Source organism: Sceloporus occidentalis, unplaced genomic scaffold, assembly GCF_023333645.1.
Source record: "Sceloporus occidentalis isolate IW3139 unplaced genomic scaffold, rSceOcc1.0.p SCAF_74, whole genome shotgun sequence".
NCBI classification, from domain to species: Eukaryota; Metazoa; Chordata; class Lepidosauria; order Squamata; family Phrynosomatidae; genus Sceloporus; species Sceloporus occidentalis.
The window spans coordinates 48,265-71,316 of record NW_028317054.1 but is presented as its reverse complement, the minus strand read 5'-3'; the positions used below and the strand labels follow the sequence as shown (position 1 = coordinate 71,316).

The following is a 23,052-nucleotide window of genomic DNA, read 5'->3' as shown; positions in this document are numbered from 1 at the left end:
TATTATTTTGGTAATAGCCTATCACAGCTCCTTTAATCCCGAACAGGGGCACAGAACATTGATACCCCTCTGAATTAGACCCTGTATTTCTGTTATTTATTTCTGCACGCGCTGTACTGTTAAAGAAACACTAATACTGTGTGCGGATCTACATTATTATCGTAGGCTCTACACTCATAATATTAATTTTTTTCCTCTAATTTGGCTAACATTGTTTCGACGCTAAATATAGAACTCAATATTGTTAGAAGTCCCATAATAGGAAAAGCATGATACTTACTCTTTTGCACTTTTTTTTTCCACTACCTAATTTTATGTTTTTCTTTTTTCAAGCATCTCTATTGCCGTCGCGCAAAGCCGTACGATTGGCTATAAAGGTCAGCTTTGTGCCATAAAAACCCTCATGCAATGAATAATAAATAAAAATTCAGTTGCAAAGATATTTATACATACAAACATTTACCCTTTTTGTTGTTTTCCTCTGCAATTATCAAGACAGAAACCTTGTCCCCATCATTTAATATATATAATGCATTGGCACTTTGGGTGCGTAAATAATTTAAGAGGGAGATAAGCTGTAATAGCAGGCGCTGATAATGAGGGTAGGATCCACAGAAAGCTTTAACGGCCATTTCTGAAAGTCTACTTCCTCTGTAAACTATTTACTATTGATCTTTCTTACAGTCAATGACATTTTGAAAACTTATCTTGCACTTTTAGCTGTGCAATTAGGGCGGCTTAAATTACATTACTCCATATCCATGTTACAGCCGAAAAAGATTAACTAGTGTATAACTATATCCTTCAAGAGAACCTAATTTAATCAAAATATTAGTTATCTTATTCCGCTATCTCATTAAAGATAGGAACTTGTATGTCACGTCTGCGTAGGTTCATAGACTAAACCAAATATACATATGATACACGCACTATCCAAGTTCTTCTGCTTTTTTTTTAAGATGAACACAATCATTTATATTATTTGGTATTTGGGTTGTTTTGTTTCTCTGTTTTTTGTGCTTCTATTAAGACCGTTAAAATGGTTTTGTTGTAAAAGGGAACAGTCATACTCAGGACTTCAAGAATCATTTTACATTCCACCACTGCATTTCTGTGATATATGGCTTAGTAATGAACCCCGCTTCTTCTAGACTGTCAGGCTCCTAGGTCAGGGTATATGATGGGAAATGCTTAGGAATCTTCTTGACTCGAGATTTCCGAAGGTTCCAAACTTATTCTAGTTACAGTGGTCATAAGGCTAGTTTTGCTCAAAATCCATAACTGCCAAGAGTCACGGCTAGCCTCCCATCGAGGTGGATACTCGGTATTTCATAGATGGAACTTCTTGAGATATCACACCATTCAAGTATTGTGGATCAACCAGAGTAGGTATGGTTCGGCAGGTATGATGTGTCTCACTACCCCCCCCCCCCGGTTTTTATGTTAGAGGCTGAATCCGTCAACTAATTAAATTCATTAATTAAAACAACCTAATACTTGTTCTTTTGGAATTGTTTTTAGAGATCGTTTGAAGCTAATATCTGTGTTTGATTTACTCAGAAATGGAATGGATTTCAGCTGTGCTGTGCTGAGTTTAAATGTCTTGAATATTTGAGTTAATGGTTTTAATCCATTGGTTGTTATGGATTTTCAAATAACTAATATAACTCAGAAGTAAGCTCGCATCACTTAAGGTTTTTGTGATGGGCCTGTTATGATTTTCCCAATGATGGATAAAAAATAAATGTTCAATAATTTCTTGGGTAGACATTATGTTGTGCCTTGACTTTATGATTTTTTTTTCATAATGATATATCATCTTGACAAAAAGTCTTATGTTAGTGTTGGCTGCATAATATTTTATTAAACTGGAGTAGGTTTCCATTCACCTGGAAGAGAACAGAAGGATTTGCCTCTAAATCTTTCATCTTTCACCATGGCTGTAAGGTAGCTCTGTGTTGGACTTCTACTTGCAGGTCATTCTTCTAATAATGTCAGCATCCGCGCTGACCAAGAGAATCCTGCAGCAGGTCATACATCAAGTGCTCATGGTGGAAGCCTAATTTATGGCCGTTGTGCTAGCAGTGAGGCAGTGATAAATCTCTGCTTGTGTTTGGGGAGAAAGCAGGAAGGAGACTGCTTTCCAACATCCTTAACATGATTTGGACACCATATACCTGCCAAGCGCCCTTCCTGTAATCATCTGTTTTTCCTTTTACTGTAGTATCCCGCTATATATTTGTGGGATTTGAGTGTTGGGGAAATATTTCCATTCACATTATCATAAGTCGAGCTGCATAAAACATAATCCTAACAAGTCCATTTACTGCTTCCCTCATCTAGCCAAACACTTGCCAAATCATGCCAACCTAGGTCATGCCAATACCATATCATGAGTTTTAAATGCAACAAGGAACTTACATAGTTGTACATAGAAACATTACCCAACATGTGTTGGGTCCTAAATTTGTATGGGACTTGGTTTAGGTCGGTTGACTTTTGAAAACAGAAATCAATAGTATCAATACCACATCTCATGAATAGTTGCAATACCATACATACCAAGTGACCCTATTGGGAAGTGTCCCACTTTTGGACACAATACCACATATTTCCCTTTCTTCCACTTATGTCCTTCTTTTTAGGAGGACAGAATGTCTATGGGAAAGCCAGAATGTATGCAGGCAATATTCCCAGCTGTTATATTTGTGCATCAGTCACGTCTAATGAGACATAGGGGCCAGAGTATTAAAGACGTGATAGAGACCACATCTTTCAAAGGCTAATTTGAGAGCCTTTGTGAAATTACAATTTCAATATTTTTCTGTATGTATAGTGAACACTCCTTAACCCATTCCCATCACTGAAAATGCCCACTTTTGAAATAAAAGTTAATGTAAATAACCACACACGATGTGTTTTGCCTACAAGGGCTTACAGCTCAGCCCATACAAGTGATAGAGAGTTTGGGTTTCAGCATTGGATTCTATTTTTGGCTCTTTATTGGAGAATTTACTTGAGAAAACTACACCCATTACAAAAACAAAGCTGTTTACAAATATTGAAGCAACTGTAGAATAAAATACAGTGTTAGTGATATATAAAGTAATTTTAGGAATTTATCTACATTTGCAACACAGGAACATGCCAAAAGAGTTGTTAACAATAAGCCCATGGTTTCAAATTCAAAAACATACACGGTTAACGGAAAGCAATTTTTTGGCTAAAAAAAAAAATGAAACTGACGCTCCTGACCGAAAACGCCAGAACTGTTAAAAAAAACATGGCATGGCATGAAGCCAATTAAAATATAGACAAACTTGAAGAAGAAAATTACTGCCATCTGAACTTTCAGACATTCTTTGGCATGTTTCTAAAATTACTGCACGTCAAACAGAACAAAAAAAAAGGAGCGAGGAATTTATAAATAATTTCACATCAACGTGCAGAAGTGCGTCTTGCTTCCATAAGTCAAGAAACATAGCAAGAACGCATTACCATTAAACTGCTTCAACCCCTTTGTGTAAAGACAGTAAGCAGATCATGACAAGGACATTAAACACAGGCATGCCAAATCAAAATATATATTCCTTGTGTGAAAAAATAGCGCACTCCAAATACACAATTATTAATGGCTCTCACATATACGTGAAACTGTATACATCTGAAAGTGTCCTGTAACTGTATCAAAACTAATAGGGAAACTGACATCGTTTTCAGTGCTTAGTAGTTTACGTATAACCTTATGTTCCAAGTAATAGTATTTCAGTGTTTATTATTAGTATTTAGTACAGTATGAAGTGCAGGAAGATTCAGTCTAGATGTTGTCACAGTTTCTAATATCCTAGCTCCTACTGCCAGGACAACCGTGGGCATGAATTGTGATTCAAGAAATGCTTTGTGTGCTACTTTGTTATCCAGAATGTAGAATTGGAGATATTGCTGTCTGGGTGTCTCACCGCTCTACCGGCCTAACCAACCGCTCCTGCAGCTCTCTCCTTTCTTTGCCATATAACGGCTTTGACCTTTCACTTCTTGGCCTCTCTCTTCTCTCCTTACTTCTCATATCCTATCCGTTACCCTTGACCTCACTCTTTTTTAACACACCACTAATGTTATGTAACTCAGTGTTCATTGCCTTTCTATATATAAACCATTACTTTCCAGTAATATGATTTTTAGTGCTGTGTTGAAATAAAATTGGTATGTAAGCTGTTTGAATCTGGTTTTTGTAACGCATTTCTACATACATATTTTTAACACGCCAATGTTCATGTACAGATAGCAGAACTTTAAGATCAGAAATTCTTCGGCACTGATTGCAACCAGTAACATCATCCCCAGCCCCTGGACAACGTCTCTGGCTTCTAACTCCTTTCAAATTAGAGATTGAACGCCTTTGAATTAAGAATCAAAGGTATTTCTGGTTCTATTTTTGATGGACATAGCAAAGTGTAAAACAGAGAGAAGTTTTCTTCATCTAAAGGCTTTTCCGTATTTTACATATGAGCCATTTAAAGTACAATAATACCTGGGAACACTCGGTGTTTGGCTATGTCTGCTGCATACTCCCCACCCTTGGAGCTACCGCTGACCCTTCATGAAGCCAATCTCCCAGAAGTTGGAGTGCTCTGTGTGCTGGGTAGCCTACCCAGAGAAGTTCCCAGTTATGAGAATGGCCAATGGGTATTTGACATATATGATTATTTTGCTGTACGTTACAATTCGTTTTTAGATGTATGTATCCAATGATAAAGAAGATAACACCCCACATGAAAAATTTCATGAACATTTCGGAGGCTCCTACAAGAAGGTCAGATCAATACAATGGCTTTTCTCAAACACACAATGGGCAACCTTTTTAGAATTGCAACCAAAAAAAGTTCTACTGTACCTCTTTCCTCAACAGCTTTACCTATAATCTGCCGTGGTACCTCCATGGCACACTTTCTGCCACCTGTGTCCCTCCCACCATGTCTTTAACAGTCATCATTCCTTTTTTTTGTTAATCAATTTGATTCCTTGTGCTTGGCCACGGCCATGACTAAATGTGACAGTTCAATCTGGACTGTTACACATCTGAATCAACAACATAAAGAAAAATTCCTATTGATTTCCTTTAATTCTGTGTCAAGTATCACGTTACCTTTGACTTATGCTTGAAACATTTCCCTTGAACGGGACAATGATGTCGCTGGATTTGTTCTTCATCTTTCCATTCATTTGAAAGACTCCAAACAAGCTTCATGCTGTTTCTCCCTCTCTGTTTACTCTGAAACCTTTGGCACTGTCTCGATATACACATTAAAACATAAAAGGGATTCCCTTTTCCGTTGCCAGAAATGTAGCCGTTCTCATCCTTTGATAACTACGGTCTCCATAAAGCATCCTGTTTGGCAAGAAATCTGATTAAAAAATAACACTCTGTATAAATCATGTTCTCTGCATTTTTATGTATTATTCAGTAGGAAATGGTTTAACTCATCTCCTGCCAGACAATCCATATGGCACTAAATGAGCTAAACCCCCCCGAACCCTTGCTGGGATGAGCAAGGCATTTCACAACAGTGGGTCGCTTTACCACTCAGAAGCTCAAAGATTGCTCACTGTGCTGGTACCTACAGGGTTAATTTCTCTTTTTTTTTCACTTGAATCAATGTCACAGATATACCACAAAGCAACATCACAGGGAGAGCATCTGCTGAATCAAGCAGATGCGACATTTATTGAAGTCTGGGTCACTCCCAGATATAAGATGATACATTTTATTGCTTCGGAAACATAACCTCATATTAATTCAGAAACTCAAGCTGGCTGCTTTTTAACTGGGTGGAACAAATGAATATTCAAGCTACCAGAAGCTATTGTGCATCCAATGTAGCTTAGACTATGGCAGCAAATAAAATCCAGTTAGCTCATCCGGTCCGTCCATTATTTACTTATTTATTTATGAAAACCTATTTGTTTATTGGGTACAATCTTGAATGTTCTATTAGCGTTTGCCATACATCTAGCAGGAAAAAAAAGTGTTGCTTCTAACCCCTTTGTTAAACCTTTGTTTTATGAAGGCGTTCTATGTGTGTTCTGTACTCTTATGACTTCTGGAACTCTTGCACTTCATGGGAATTAGACTCAGATAAGCATCCTAAGTTATGAAAATCTCAGTAAGTAGCAGGCTGCGTTTCACGTAGATGCTACAGAAGGATTCATTTGATAACCTAACGATCAGCTGCCCTCTCATGTTGGCTTAAAATAGTTTTCAAAAATGGCCGCACTGACACACACCTATGCTAACACGAAATAATAACACACACTGATGCTAACACCATACACTAATGTCCCACTGCATCACTATGATGGTGTGGTCTCATGATCCACATTATGTGACCCCGCTGGGCACCTAAGTTACCAGGCACCTGGGTGCCATGCACCTGCAGCACCCACTTCATCGTGCCCCTGAGACCAAGCAGGGGGGTCCAACCTCCCTGCTCACTTAGAGGGTACTGGGTGTACCCCCTTGATGATGGTCCTGATTGTGAAATTACACACACACACTAACATGCTTACATAGATACTAATATATTTACACATCCACACACAGTAACATGCTAACCTACTTATAAACAGACTAACACACACAGTAACATACTTACACCCATGCTAACATGCTAACTTAAACACACACTAACACACACATTAAAATACTTACACAGACACTCACAGTAACATATTTGAAAACATACAGTACCATACAGACACTGACTTACTAAACACACAAACATACACGCTACTACCATACTTACATACACAAGCACCTATCCCCCACCCTCCTACCTCTGTTGTCCACCTGCCGGTGAGAGTTCTTCTGCGTCTACGTCTGAGTGCCAGGCAACGCGGGGGCTTCTGTTACACCTGTGCTTCATCTCCAACCTTTATCTTATTCCACTACTGATGATCAAATTAATATAATAAAAATTCATGTTTTAGTGAAAATGCTGTTTTAAAGGGATATAAGGATAAAGGTTAGTCTATGCGCAGTGGTAATTAGATGACCATGGAGTCTGAATGTCTGTTGCTTTTCATGCCACTCATCTTTTAGAAACCAAACATTTCCTCATCTTATTCCCCAATGTAAGTATTTGTTGGACATTGTGAGCAATTTGTGCAGCTTGCAAAACAGTAGGCATGATGTCCAACAGTGTTCAACTGGATTTCTCAATCAGCAGGCAACCAGCCAACTATGCAAGAGTTTCAACAGTTTGCTCTTTTACCCTGGTATAGAATTCAGCCCGGTAGAGTCTTGTGTGAGTATGACCATGAGCTACATTGAGTAGCGTGCCTGGAATAATTACAATTTGTTAAAAATGTTTCCTTTTAGTATACCAGACCAGCTTTAAAAATCCATTTTTGGTAATTCCGCACTTTTCTTCTAGTTTCAGAGGCAGAATGTGTAACTGTTAAGCCAAATGGCATTTTGGGATAAGTACATCAAATGCTTTTATTAATTGTGTTTTTAATATACTATCCACATGCTGCTTTGTATTCAGCGCTGCACATAGAATTTAATTTGAGGTCACCTATCCTGTGAGCCTGCAGATCAGGTTTCTATAAATTAGTTTATAAATGATCTGCTTACGGTTTTGCAATGAATCAGGAACTTAGATGGACACCAGGGCATAATATTTATCAGGCTCTGCTACTGACATATAACAGTGCTCAACTGGACTGGCCATCTGGCACATAGGGCAAATGCCCAGTGGGCTGCTGGCCAACAGCGTCCCATATTCACCCGATCTCTTCACTCCAGCGGCAGATCGGGTGCTCCAGTGTATGACGGCTCACTGGCTGTGCACAACTGCATGTTATATGAGCGTAAACACGTAATGCACTGTTGTATTTATCCAGCTAGCAGCCGCACATATGCCATCAGGCGGTTACTGGCCTTAAAGTGCCAGAGTTGCCTCGTCATCCGCAGTCCAGCCGTGGTGCTAATAGAATGAACAAATATTAAAAAAGCAAAATGGAAACTGTCAACCTCAAAAAGGGCATCCTTTTCACAATTTCACAATTAGCTCTAATGATCAGGTGTAGAGTATAGGTAAAGATCTCTGGCCAGCTATTCGTATTCCATGGCGTTTAAGTCATGGGCAATTTGTGCAAAGGATTTATAGTTTGCTGAATTAAAAAACACAGATGGCTTGGCATGACATGACGTCGTTCACACAGTTTTTGAAATCAGAAGAGATAGTAAATTTGAAACAAGTCAACCATTTGGCTGCTCTTCAGACAAATGTCAGGATAAAGTGAGCGATATCATCATGCAATATCCATAACATACAAACCCTATCAAGAACAGGTTCTTCTGCTAAGGCGTGTAGGTGTCAGTCTCCACTTCCCCTTAAAAAAGCCTCGGATATTTTGCTGACAAAAGCAAATAGTGAGTTTCAACACGGCTATGCTGGTTCTTCTCTTGACAGAGCTTACTGTGTTTACAATAAGGCTTGGACGGTTGCCTAGCAGTGGGGTATACACAATGAAACTGCGCCGCCAAAATGCTCTTTCAAGTCAGCATGATGCTAAGTAAACCCATGTTTCAATGTGGCTTGGAACCTTCGACATAAACAAACACATGGCCATACATTAGTAACTGTATCCCATTCTGTCTGAACCCGCAGACAAGGCCAGTTCTCACACTGAGGTTCAATCGTAGGCGGCTTCGAAACATAGATAGGTCTGGTAAACCCAGTCCAAGATTAGTTTTATATTTATTTGTTTTCGACACACATTTTATATCAATTTCATTGTGATGTTGGAATGTTAGTCTTATCTCTAACCTGTGTTGGGAACCTAAAGGTAGCTTAATATGTTTTCTCGTGGTTACCAAACACAGAACTGAACATGACGAGGTCAAATTAAAAGTATTAATATAAATTCTTGCTACATAACCCCTGGCATTTTAAGGATTATTAAGAATCTCGCGGAGAAGCGGGTATTGGATCTCCAGAGTTTGCCTTTTGAAATATTGTATTGATCTGGAGTGCTTCTTGCAGGTAACCAGAAGTACACTTTGGATTATGAAGTACGTGCCGTCACAGTTAGCATGACCTGTCTCCTTTTTTTTACATGCTTTAGCTGCATCACCAGTATGACATAATGAACAAGATATTAAGTAATAACAACTGCAAATTACAACAAGACTGAGTACAATTTAAAGCTAAACCGTGTGCCCATTGGGAGGGTGCTGCTTTCCCAATCTGTAATGACGAGAGGCGTGCTATTAAAGATATATGGTTTTGGTTGTTCTGTTCAATCATATCTCCAATTTGTAATGGTTAGAACTTAGAACCTTGTTATTAGTAGATCCAAGATTTACATTCTCTTTAGACTCCAAGGTAATTTGTCAGATATGTTCATCCTATGCAGAAGGCATGTGGCCACCACGCTCCATAGCTGATAATAAGATGGCAACGTATTTTGAGTAAATTTCCTCTACTCTATATTTTTGCACACAGCTAAAACCTGCAAGTCTGCATTTTATAATAAGGTTTCCTTTAGTCCATCAAGGTTTAATTGGTGTGGGAACGGATTAACCTGTGCATGTGAGCTCACAAGATTTAAAGCCAATCAAGCCAAATATGAAATACATTTTAAAAGTGACTATTGTAACCTTAAATCATCCCTTGACTGAAGGCTGAAAATAAGGACATGACCTGAGGTTTCTTTTAAAGACTTTCAAATTTAAACTCAGCTTAAATTTTACTTTTTGGAGCATTTGAATAATCACCCGATACATTCTGAGCATTACTATTTCCATGCCTACTTGTACATTAAAATGTACCCAACTGGCTTTTGGAAGACACACATTTAGATTGCTGTATTAGTTCCAGGGAAAATAGTCCTAAAAGTTCTGTGACACCCTAGCGGACCAACATTCATATAGTAAGTTGTGTTGTATTTCAGCCTCTAGTTCTTGCAACTTGGACGCCTCCTGGAGATGAGAACATTTGATCAATAAATATGATGTACTATTACCATAGCAAAAATAGCAACATGTATCTGTCTTTTCTGTACGATGCGTCTCAGGCTAGTATCATCCGTGAGTGTCTGAAGTCCAGCTAGTGAAGGCTGTGCAACTGTAGTGAACAATGTATATGACAATGCGTACACCAGGAATTAAAGAACACCCATGCAAAACCTGATGTTAAGTCTCTCTGTTCTTCTATTTCTAATAACAAATCCTTAAATAGCTCACAATGCTAGATACCCTACTGACAACATAAATATGACGCCTACAGAAAACAAAAAACAGCAAGAGTTCCCTTTTAAGTCTTGAAAGCTTATGAGACTCTACATGTTTCCCTTTGAAGAACAACATCGACAGGGTAGATTGTAAACGTTCTGCGCTACATACCATACCTAATGTATCGTATGTATGCTCACGTAGCGTGTGGCCAGGTATATACCACCGCCGTCCGACCGCTGCAGCACCGGATCTGTCTCTGGAGCAGTGGATCAGGTCAATGTGCGGAGCTGTCAGCCAGTGGCCCAAAAAGCATTTGCCTCGTGTGCCAGATGGCCAGTTTGTGACCTGATATAGCCTTATCCAGCCAGACAGCATAGAAATAAAGTTTCCTTCTGTGTTTTTTCAATCTGTCCTGTGGAACCAGGTTGTCAGTCATTATGACCTAAACCTGATAAAAGAAAAAGGAATCCTGCTATTGAATTAGAATATACAGTGTCTAACTACTACAATTTTGATTGCAATAATGAAATGCATAATGCACATTTGCCATTCCCCAAGTGTGAAGGTACAGTTCTAATAATAATCTTTTACTGTAGCATGGCTCTCACCTGTAGATTGTTGGTCTTATACTTGTGGTTGGGGCTGGGACCTAAAGATCAAACTCTGAGGTCTACGTGGTTTGTGTATGAGGCTTACCACTGCACCTTGCAGATTGCATGTGCTCTGTGTGTGAAAATATAAACCCCAAAATAAGCATTTACAATTTTTATGTGTATATTTAATAGTAACTTTTAAAAGTTTCATATTTATAACACAAATGTAGGAATTGATATCATGTTAGTTATATGTTATTTATATAAATATACTGAATAATTAGTACCAAGAGCAAAATCACCCCCCCCACACACACACCAAGATGGAAAAAACACATATAATACAAGACACATCCTTCAGAATCCCAATATTTAAGGGATACAAGGGATTATGTCTTTATTTTTTTAATCTTAACTGTATTGGTTGATACATATTATTAGCTGCAGAAATTTTGCTTAACATTTAACGCAGATGGAAACATAAAAAAGAACAAAAGATAAAAGTACTCACACTACTGGCTGTGTAATATTGGCTATAATGAGCTTCTGTTGTGGCAACAACATGTGCTAAATTCAATAGCAAGATTTTCATTGATTTTATTAGGTGCTCAGGGGTATAGATGTGGAATCTTCACATACTGAGCTTTGATTATGAAATACACTCTATAAATTTGAGCAGTTAAGGGTATTTTATTTTGGATTAGTGCCTGTTTATTTTTAAGTATGATTTTAGGATGCAGTCTTCAATTTTAGCAAAAGTCTTGTTTGCATAATCTGTTGGATTTACATAATATTGTAAGCTTTCAAGTAGGGTCCTTGTTCATCTTAGTCTGTAAATTCTATTTTATCATACCCTTTGTAAATATATCATAAGAAGCACTGCGAAAATTATTTAAATTAAAGTTAATAATATGCCCCTGATCTTACCTTGTCAGTAGTTGAATTGCTTATTTGAACATCTCTGTTAGAGTCCCTTACCATCTTTTCCCCTTGATTTAGAATAAACCTGCTACTTGAAGGTTGATACATTAATGTTTGAGAAGGATATGATGTGTTATATTTAGAAACACTAAGAACACTGCATTTATAGTATTTGTCATAGCTGAGAGTAGTTGCTGTTGCTCAATCAGTTTTCTCCCTCTCTGTAGTTCAATACAATTTAAAAGAAGATCAACTTCAGTTTAGTATTGCAATCATAGTTTTCCACGAAAGCAGTTATATAAAACAAAAATCAATATTTAACATAAAAAATACTCAGCCCTCGCGCAGCCTTCAGGGTTGTCTGTCAGTATTAACTGTGATATATGTATAAATATAGTGGTATTTATTTGGCCAATACAAAACCATAGTTTGGCAAGACAAATATAATGTATTTACCCTTTATTCGCCAAGTGATATACTTATCGCCAGTCAACTCCAGCACTGGCTTGGCAAGCGTTCTGTGGGGTCTAAGACTGTCCAGACCAGATCATGACTGTTGGCCATATGAGTGTATGATTTGTGATTGCACACTCTTATTCAGTAGACCAAATTCAGATTTTGCTACACATGTTGCAGCTTAATTTTCAAAGCTACTATGATGTGTCAGATGGCATGAAGAGTTACTACAGTAGTGAATAGCATCAGTGACTGTTGTTTAAGACATAGAGACTCCCACAGAGCATTAAACTCAGCTGCCTGGCTGTTAATTCTTGCAGAGCCAGAAAAGAGAAGTAGATTTCTGAATCAATGTTTTCCACGTCGTGTTTTACGAGATGTATCTGCCCGTTACTTTTTCACGTACTGTTATTTGGAGCGTGATTCCTAAGATGTTTCCTGGGTGAGGTTATGAAACGCTCTGGCACCGAATGTGTTACAGCCGTGAGCCCTATTTCCTGGGGCTGGCTATATGGACTAGAAGCGCAGCCTTTCATAACCTGAACAAACTGTACGTTATGCCTCATTTTAAATATTAACCTTACTGCCGGTAATCGTAGGCTATCCAAATATTTAGACAAATCAACCATGAACCCTAAAAATAACTGACTGCAAATTCTGTGCAAAACACATATACTAAATTAGGTGTTTCACTTAAAGTAGCGCAAAGCTTTATTGTGGATAAATTCCCCACTTATTACCCAATTTATGTTAGAAATTGACTTATCCCTCAATGAAATCAGAGACTTGTCATAAAAAGTAACGTCACTGAATTTCAAAATTTTTGCCACTTTCGTTTGAGGGACTATCGATAAGGGTTTATGTAAAAGGCTATATTTTGACATTTCAAATGTATTATTATTTTATGACAGTATGCGGTGTATGTTTTGGAAATGAAGAATTGGTTTTATTTGTTTATATAATAAATAGACTGTTAAATAATTTGCCTGAAACACAGTGTGAGCAGTAAGTGCTTTCTATGTAAATGCAGTGCGATATATGTCATTTTTAATTGACTTGTGAAATGAATTGAAAGGCATTAGCTCTTGCAGAAACTCTTGTGAGGCTTCGTGGGGCATGACATTCTGAAAATGGTTAATATATGTGATATTTTGCTGGGGGGTTTTCAATGTATTTGTATAGGCAGATCAGACCAACAATTTACTTTACTAGAAGCTTAGCTAAAAAATAAAAAACCTTTTCTAGTCTTCTCATACAGAGCCTTATGCTGCCTCTTCCCTCTGCAGAGCCTTTTGTTGCCTCTTCCCTCTGCAGAGCCTTGTGTTGCCTCTTTCCTCTGCAGAGTCTTGTGTTGCCTCTTTCCTCTGCAGAGTCTTGTGTTGCCTCTTCCCTCTGCAGAGATGTGCTGCCTCTTCCCTCTGCAGAGCCTTGTGTTGCCTCTTTCCTCTGCAGAGTCTTGTGTTGCCTCTTCCCTTTCTACAGTCTTGTGTTGCCTCCTTCCCTTTGCAGAGCCTTGTGTTGCCTCTTTCCTCTGCAGAGCCTTGTGTTGCCTCTTCCCACTACAGAGATGTGCTGCCTCTTCTCTCTGCAGAGCCTTGTGTTGCCTCTTTCCTCTGCAGAGTCTTGTGTTTCTATCTCTTCCCAACAGAGCCCATGCTCCGCTGCTACCTGCTATCATACACATGCATACATACAACCTTATATGCATAGGTTTTACATGAAAAAATATTTTGAATATATATTTTAACACATGTACTGTCTCCCTTTGATTGCTTGTCCAACGGCTATGTATACTGTAAGTAATATCTGGATTGGACTGTTTGTCTGGCGTGTGTCTGTGCTGATAGGAACATTAACAGCCTATGTGATCCCCAAATGCCTTCGTCAGATTGATATGCCCCCGTCGTTTTCTTCTTTTCATCCTCTCTATATGTGCCACTCTCCTAATACATTGCTACACATTTTGCATGATTTCATTAACAGAAGCATTCAATCATTGTTATAGATTACCAGCTCTAGGGGACAAGGCACTCTCCATCTTCATATGTTTAACGAGTAGCCTTCTTCTTCTACGGAGCTGTAGTGTTAAGTATATGACGATGATGACTCGGGTTGGTGATACTTATGGAGAGAAGCAGACAGCCCTTTATTTTGCTCTGCAGACCAGTTACACTAATGTTACCCGATGTCTTAATGCTGAGGAGGGCATTCTAAAAATTAAAATGTTTTTGCAAAGGGAGGTTTGGACCCTCTAGAGACAGACACTTGGGACGGTTGTCCCTGGTGGGCACCAGGCTAGGAAATTGTCCATTTTATGAGCAGATACAAAACTAAACTATATGGAATGGATGCATTGAACTAGTCACAGGTGTCAGGTGCCGATTATTAGTGGGACCTAATTTGTGGGAGAAATTCTAATTCTAAAATTATGTTGTTGTTTTTTTACATAATTTACAAAAAAACGTAGTATTAAGAGAAAACCCTATCTATGGATGAAAAAAACTATGTATAATTTGGGTGAGTGAGCTAAATATGGAAAAGGGGAGTCATGGCTGAACAAAGATATGCTAAAAATGGCAAAAAAAAGCTCAGATAAACACCTGTGTCACGAAGGGGTTAAACCACTCACAAAGTACTTTAATGTGCATTCTTTCTCAAATATCCTGCCTGGGACATTGGAGTTTCCCTTCCAATTCAGCAAATAAATGCTAATTTGCGCTAAAACGGTTTAGGTTTGTTTGCTGCAAAGGTTGTGTTAATTTCTTATACATGTAACTTGTTCAGGGTATAAAAGTATATGTCTTAAGTTTACGATTAACCATTTTAGTGCCAGCACGGTGCTACTGAACCATCTAACTCTCAAAGGACTCGAGTGGAACAACAGTCCTTCGTTTTCCAGTTGATTACTGTAACTGTTCACATCAGATCATTAATATCGATGTGATGTTTGTAACAGTCCACATTGAAGAAAATATTTAATTTCACGTATGCTGAATAACCAATAAGTCTGTTTCCTTCCTGTTCTCCCACAATCTGCTGCAAAGCATTACTCATGTGTTTGACTCACCACAGCTCTGCAGAAGTCTGCCTGTGGCCAGATCTACTCAAAGAAATGCTTTCCTTTCAGACTTTTAACAGAGAGTACTCCTCGCTTTCATTCTTTTTAGTTTTAGTTTTAGTTTTTCACTTTAGTTACTATTTGCAACCTTTTAAGGATGTCCTCTAACGCCGTTACTTACCAGGCTTTAATGTGCATGGAGGGTAATAGTGCTTGCGTTGGCGAGATTATTATTTTTGGCCGGCTGGTTGGAATAGTTGGCGAAATAGTGCCAGGAGGTAGAAAGTCAAAATCTCATGGCAATCTATTTAGGAAAGCTTGCTTGTGCTTATAAGATCAGCCTTTATGAATGATCTCACCTAGTTATACCTCCCAGAGATTTAACCCATAGGTGTGAATATTCACGATATAATGAGAAATTTACTTGGCCAAATCTTTCAATCCAACCCTCGAGTGTGGGCCTTGTGGAGAACTCCATGATTCAGTGTAATGATGTCCCCATGCTAGTTTAATCTGAAAAGCAATGGGGAATCAGCTGGCTTCCATTATGGTCAAAGCGCTTGAGGGTGAAAAATAGTAGAATGATGAGAAATATGTTAAAAAAAAAAAATGTCATCCGTGGTACTGAAAATTAATAGTTGTTAAGCCATTAGTGTTCTAGCTTTACATCAGTGTAACCTGTCAATGAATCTGCCCTGTAGGGTTGATGTTACCAGGGTTCATGGGTGTCTGCAGGGGGGGCATTTCTGACTTACTTTGCTTATCATTTGAAAATAGACAGGGGCCAGACCCATCTGAATATAAAACACACCATTTTTTAAACAATAAATTAGGAAAATACTTGAAACGTGTTTCTTACAATTGGTAGAAGATTCATCCAAATACAGCAATCCGGGGTTCCAAAAAATGTAGGCCACCCATTATACCTTTATGAACCTATGATGGCACAACCTAACCAGGACCTCATCTCATGTACCCAGGGGCACCCAACCACATACTCAATTTCCGCAAAATTCTCCTCTCTGAGCCGGTGCTAGGATTTGCAGGGCCAAGTGCAAGACAGTTTGTGCAACTATTTAAATTTTTTGTATATTTCATTATTTTTCATTCTTTTTTTTTTTTTTTTTAGGAGAGCTCTAGGCCCAGAGGAAGTTTTTTAAAGCAAGTCATTAATCTTCTTCTCTTAAGTTAATTTTTCTCTGCAACTTCGGTGTCTATTTTTGATGTCTGTTTTGCTGTGGAAGACTATGTTTAGGGGAAAGGGTCTCGTGTGCGGCAGATTATTAAGCGCTCATTACTGACACACATAGCAAAAAAAGACGCAAGCTGCAGAGAAGGTGAATTTCAGAATCCTCTGTCTTGGAAACAATGTATATTTGAGACAATGAGATTCACCAATAATATAACAGAAATGTAAGCTCTAAAATACTGTATATCTCTATGTCTACTTATTGACAGTTCCTTTCCTTATGTGGTTTTAGGTGATCTATAATAAAACATGAAGAACCAATCAAACTATTGCAATTGACTGTATTAACTCGGTGAACTTGACTGTTTTATCCGCATTCACCTTTTACTTTACTTTTCACCAAGCAAACTCTAAGCTCTCCTGCCATCATTGATTTCCCCACCAAGTGAGCGCCTTCAGCTTTATTCATATATCATACCCAGGACATCGCAGCTTGCAGTGCAAAAAAATGTTCCCAGATGTCCATGCAATGACACGAGAGCCAACTTATCACACTGAGCGCGGTTGTTAAACACAACACACGGTTTACGTGCAGCATTCTCTGCCTGTTAGTATTGGCAGCAACACAGAAGGACAATCTGTAAGAGAAACACAATGAGAATGAACAGCAGACATGCGGGAATAAGACCCAAATGAAGACCTAAAATGCAGCCAAGGCGACCAGAAACCACATCTTATCTGGGCGACTCTTATATTAAGAGTTATATTAAGAAATACATAATTATAATCTCCGTTCCTTCTTATTTTGTTATTAATTTAGCAAATTTACAGCCATGGGTGCTAACTCCAAAGTGTCCAGATGTGACTGGGATGGTGATGTCTTTTCAATAGGCGTTTTTTTTTTTTTTTTCTCCCCAACATACTAATATTTTGGCTTCACTAAAAACATTGTTTTCATACTTTCCAATTTATGCGTGAATATGCAGCTTTGTATACCTTAACTGTAGGATTCAACTACCGAATCCAGGGGAGTTTTTATGTTCTTTATCTTCTACCGCTAAGATAAAATTGGTACAAACAGAACTAGTAACATATTTCAATACTTTTTTTGATTTCTATGTGCGTTTGGCCCGATCCAGTATGTTTGCTTCCTAATTGCAGTTTTGGTTGTGCAGCTGTGTTAAACACTCCGATTTTCTGATTGCATTATGTGTTAGCTGGTGCACTGCAGAGGAGAACGCAATCATCGAGAATCTGTCATTCTGGCCACGTAGTGGATTCCCTAATCATAGAAGCTGAACGGAAAAAAAAAAATATATATATATATATATATATACATAATGCAATGTTTTGTCAGCATTTTACAGGCCTACAGGCCTACCGGTAGACAGGCCTTCTAGTTCACCAGGATTAGGAGAGATGTGCATTTGCTCATAATGCATTAATAGCATTACAGTATTGCTTATTAGAGGGGATAGATATGAGTTTGTGTCTCTCTCTCCTTTCAAACAGCCCTTTTTACTACTAATCCCTGCCTTTTTTTTATTTCCAAGAAAAAAATTCTAACTGGGACATCGAAACCTATTCGAGAAGCGAGTGTTTTCTACCCCAAGAAGTGCATTGTTCTAATTATTCTACAAGACCAACAAGTTTTATGAAGTTTTACCTAACTGGTCTTTTTCTTATTTTTTTTTTTTTTTTGGAAGCCCGAGGTGCGTGCTTCTTTGGGTGCCGCATTCTGTGCACAAGGCAGCAGAAGCCAGACTACGATACCGAGTTCCCTCAAGGAGAACTCGGACAAATTCCAACCCCCCCATGGGAGACTCCTTGCTGGTTTTGTGAAGAGAGGAAGGGGCCAGAAGGCTCCCAATCCTCCTCCAGCAAAGTCCAGGCTTCACTGCCTCTTAAAAAGAAAACAGTGTCCGAAAACGTGGGTACAAAATCGTGTGCCAAGAGTAGTGAGGGCCAAGCCGTGAATTTGGAAACCGTAAATTCAAAAGGGGGGCAAATTAATTGGCACTCGTGAAAACGAAGTGTATTATATAAATTAAAGAAAAATTATTTAAGGACAGACCATTGCTGGCCTGCCAGATTCAAAAATAAGAACTTAACCCCAGGACCAGAAGGTACCTAGGGAAAAGGTAGTGCTGATAGGCCGCCAGTGAGAACGTGCGCTCACCGTGTGCAGTGGCGTGTAATACCACACACGGTGACTCCAGCATTTCTGCCAGGGCAATTCCACCTCGGGCTCCATTTGCTATCCCGAACCCTAAGGCCAGAGGATCAGCATAGTCCCCCCCTTCCCAAAGAGGAACTACACTTGATCTTAGCCAAAAGGCCGAGAAGCGATAGTTTTACCTAACTGGTATCCTAATAACGAAAACACATGAAAGGATCAAACATTGTTTAGGGACAAAAACTTTGCTTTTTTTTTGTTTAAGAGAGGCATGCATAGTTGGGGAGAATTAAATGCCACTTGGGATTTCATTTTCATTTGTTTTTGGATAATTTGGATAATTGCTCTAAGCATACGTGACCATTTTTGCATATTTATCTAGACTTTTTAAGTGACTTTGTTAGCCAGCGATAGCTATTTTCTTAAAGCATTTAGAAGAATAATGTATTTTATTTACACAACTTTGTAAACATATATTATACTGTTTCTATGCTAATTATTGTGACACAGCCACCAAAACATTCTTCCAGAAAAGATGTATACTGTATGCAGTATTGCATATGTTTTTTTTTTATTTGTGTTTTGTTTTTGCTGTTAATTTCCCTCAAGTAAAATGATCTTCCCTTTTTTTAGGAGACAGAGAAAGACTGCATTAATGCACAAGTGGCCTTTTCATATTATTTCTTCAAAATTAACCTCTAATTTAAAGGGATTTTTTTTTCTCCACTGCTCTATACAATATAGAGCAAAGTATTGACAAAAAACCTTATTGTATTTTATTTTGTCCCAGTAAACTGTCTTTATCTGCAGACCTGGAGGCAGCCATTGTTGTCAGTCATGTGATATTTTGGATGACATTTCCTGTCCAAACACCACACTGAGCTGACGCTTTACGGCACTGCTAATGAAGTCTGTTCCTCCATAGACTTTTATTAGTCTGTGTGAATATGACTGAGCCATTATATGATTTACCACAGGCAATATTGAGTCAGGGTGTTTGTCTAGTGGATTGGGCTAAAATAACCCAGCTAAAATATGCCTAAAACATTTTATTATGCAAAAACCACTGTTTTAAAACCATATTTTTTAAAACACATTTTTAATCTGCTAATAATACATTTGGTAGAGCTTCTCCTTTTTGATTGTGTGTTATACATATTATGTGTTATATGCATTGTTAGGTGATGAAAATACTTGTTTTCTGGCGTTATAGCTGTTCCTATTACTTCGTAGTCTGTGTACGCAGTTTAAGGAAGACATGTTACACAACATTTTTTTTTCTGATGTGCACCATCTGTATCAAATATTTTGAGATAGATATTTGGCCCACACACTGAATTCACTCAGATCACAGATGTTAATGGATTTCATGGGCAAAACATGGTCAGAATCATCTGTAGTCTTTAGCGGTACACTGTTGAAATTATAAATAGAATTTCATAATTTCTAAAAAAAAAAAATTATTTAGCTGCTTTATTCAGTTTCACTTTTCTTCAATTCCAAATACATAGCTAGAAATAGTCCAAAAACAAGGATAGGACAATTTAGGTCAGCCATTCTCAATGAGTATCACAACATTCCAAAGTGCTTTTCTAAAAATACATATTTATTCATAAATATTACATAGTGCTGTTTATAGGGAGAACTTGTGTAGGGAATATGAAGCCTAAACTATAGAAAGGTTAGTTAATCAGGAATAGATGTGTTGTCTTTCAGTCAAAGACGCCAGCTATAGGTGTGGTCAGGTCTTCCATCTGGGATCATTTAGAGGTCAATTCCCAACATACTTCCAATGATGTGTTTTCGGCATCATCAAAAACCTCTTGTTCTTTCCAACCTCCCCCACCCCACGGCCATCACCAGTCCCTTTTTTTGGAAGGGAGAGCGCTAATTCCTGTGAGCCCTGGTGGGCTTGCAGGAGGGATGAGTGACTCAGATCTTCCTCCCTTTGCTCACAATTCTGGCTGCCCTTTAACAGTAAGAGGCAGTAGAAACAGGAGGAGAAATACATGCTGGAGTGGATCCAACTCAATGGCAGGGGGAGAAAAATATTCTGGAGCTGCTTGTCTAGCTCTGGGTCCCTTGGTCCTTTCCAGACACACATGAGACTCTACGTCAGCACTGGTGGAACTACACCAGAGCCACATGCCCAGGGGAGACCTGGCATCTTCTGATGGGGGAGAGCAAGCAAAACCAAGTCCTTTTTTTAAAAAAAAATCATATAAATTATTCATGTTGCAGACTTCCTTTTTATTCCTTGGATATTTATAACAATCATCAAATTCATTAATTGTGTTTTAAATTTTCCAAGGTACACACGGAATACAAATATACGTTTGCATTAATTTTTGGCAAGGCAGCTAAAGTTACCTTTATGGCAGAGATACCTTTCTTGTTACTAATTTTCTGGAATGATTATGTCTTTCCTTGATCTGACCGTGGTAGAAAGTGGACTAAAACAGGCTGAATGTTGGTGAAATTAAACACCCATTTTCCTCCTGGTGACCAAAAGTCTACCTAGGTGGCCCAGTAGCCAACTTCCATATGTGACCTCTCCGAGGCAGGTCCCAGGTATGATAGTGACCTATTACTTAATAATTAATATTACATTATGGGTAAAGCTTATTCTACAGAGGTTTGCATACAACATATTTAGAAAGTAGACGTGGAGTCTCATGCTCACTAGACACAATAGTCTGAAAGAGAAATTGATAAATAAGGATAGATAGTTCCTAAGGCTACTGGGGTTAGAAATGCACATATATATACAAAACATGACTCTCTGTAGTCTTGGAAGAGATTTTGTGTTGATTAACCTCTATGACATAAGTTGTTACCAGACTACAGCTCCATAGGTTGCCAGCTTCTAATCTACATAACTGCAGTACAACAGGGACATGCAGAAATTTTATAAAAAACAAGTTTATTTGGTTATATGATATTTTAGAGATGTATAGTGCTTCTTATCCATTTAGAGACTCCTAGCGGGGACTGCCGTGATTATGTTTAAGCAGAATTTTGCTTCTCTGCAGGTTTTGAATGTAAAATCAAAAACGTTTTGAGACCTTTGTTGTTTCATATGAAGAATTGCACACTGACTGAATTTCCTTCCAATAAACACCTTTAACGTGTCTTATTCCGATAGCAAAGCAAAGTAGAATTTTGTTTCATTATCCAATGTAGCCGGCACTAATCCCAGGATATGTCCAACAGAGTTAATAAAACATTTAATTTGCTAGTCTGATAAATACACACACCTAGATTCCTGAAGAGATTCATCGCATCGATCATTATAAAATGACTTTCCCAAGTAGTCCATTGTTAACTTCATCTTGCGTTAATCACTGCATACTTATATTTACTAATGACCGTGCAGGAGGAAAGGTTTTTATAGAGGAGAACCACTCAGCCCTTCTTATCAACCCTATTAAGAACACGTAGGAACTTTAGAAATCTTATAAAGTTTGCTGACCCTGAGACTCTTAAGCATTACATTTTTAATAGTCTACCATAAAGATTAATTGTATTGACCCACTAATAGTAACTACTCAACAACTATGTACAGCGCAGCGTAATACGAAGATGTTATATAAATCAATAAATAATAATAACTTCCAACCAGCAGCTATGTAGAGGCATCTGTGTGGGGGGTTTTGTGCAACCCCAGCTACATGGTTCAGGACTCCCCACCCCACCACAGCCCATATCACATAAGTTGGCATAATATCAAACGTTAACGGACTTAGTTTCTCTACATAAGCATAAGTGGGAACTTTACGGTTCCTGGAGCCCCCCTTGCAGGATGCGAACAGGAAGTCCTACTGATGTGACTGCTGTTTAAGAGGGAAATGGGCGGAGAGTGGGGCGTGTCAGAACGTCGCCTCCACAACCTAGAGTTTTCCGGTGGCGACCCGGAGAAGCAGCTCTTCTCCCGGAGTCTCCAGGCAAAACCCTGACTGTTCCCAGCAAAGCGTGTTTTAATAATTACATGATTAATCACATGATTTTCCTTTTAAAGTTAAAGCATATAATATTTAACTTCTAGTATCCTTTTGAGCTTCGAGCGGCAGGTGATCACAGAGACATCCTTATGTTAGAGCTAGTCGTATCACGACTATGCCACCACTTTTCCAAATGTAGTTTAGACAAAATCTGTGAGGTGAGCGATCTTGGTGAAACACCCCGTACGGGCCATCGCTTTCTTTAGCCAGTTTCTCCAAAAATGTGTGTTGCTAAGTCTGTCTCTCGTGGTTCTGATTACTTCCTGTGAGTTTAGCCGGTGGCATTTCCTCTGCAGAGGCCCCACTCCCTGCCATGGAATACCTCGCCATGTGGCTCATCGGAGTGGAATTAAAATGTATCCCTTAATAAAGCAGGACATGTAAAATAGTTATAACAATGCAAAAAAAAACAACC

The 23,052-nt window shown here is 38.5% G+C and overlaps 1 non-coding gene across 1 annotated transcript; it reads right to left on the bottom strand.

Moving 5' to 3' along the window:
- Window positions 1-18,628: 18,628 nt before the first annotated feature.
- Window positions 18,629-18,810, bottom strand: LOC149285902 (U2 spliceosomal RNA). Its single transcript, XR_016277748.1, has one exon. It is a non-coding gene; the product is annotated as a U2 spliceosomal RNA (small nuclear RNA).
- Between the last annotated feature and the right edge of the window lie 4,242 nt (window positions 18,811-23,052).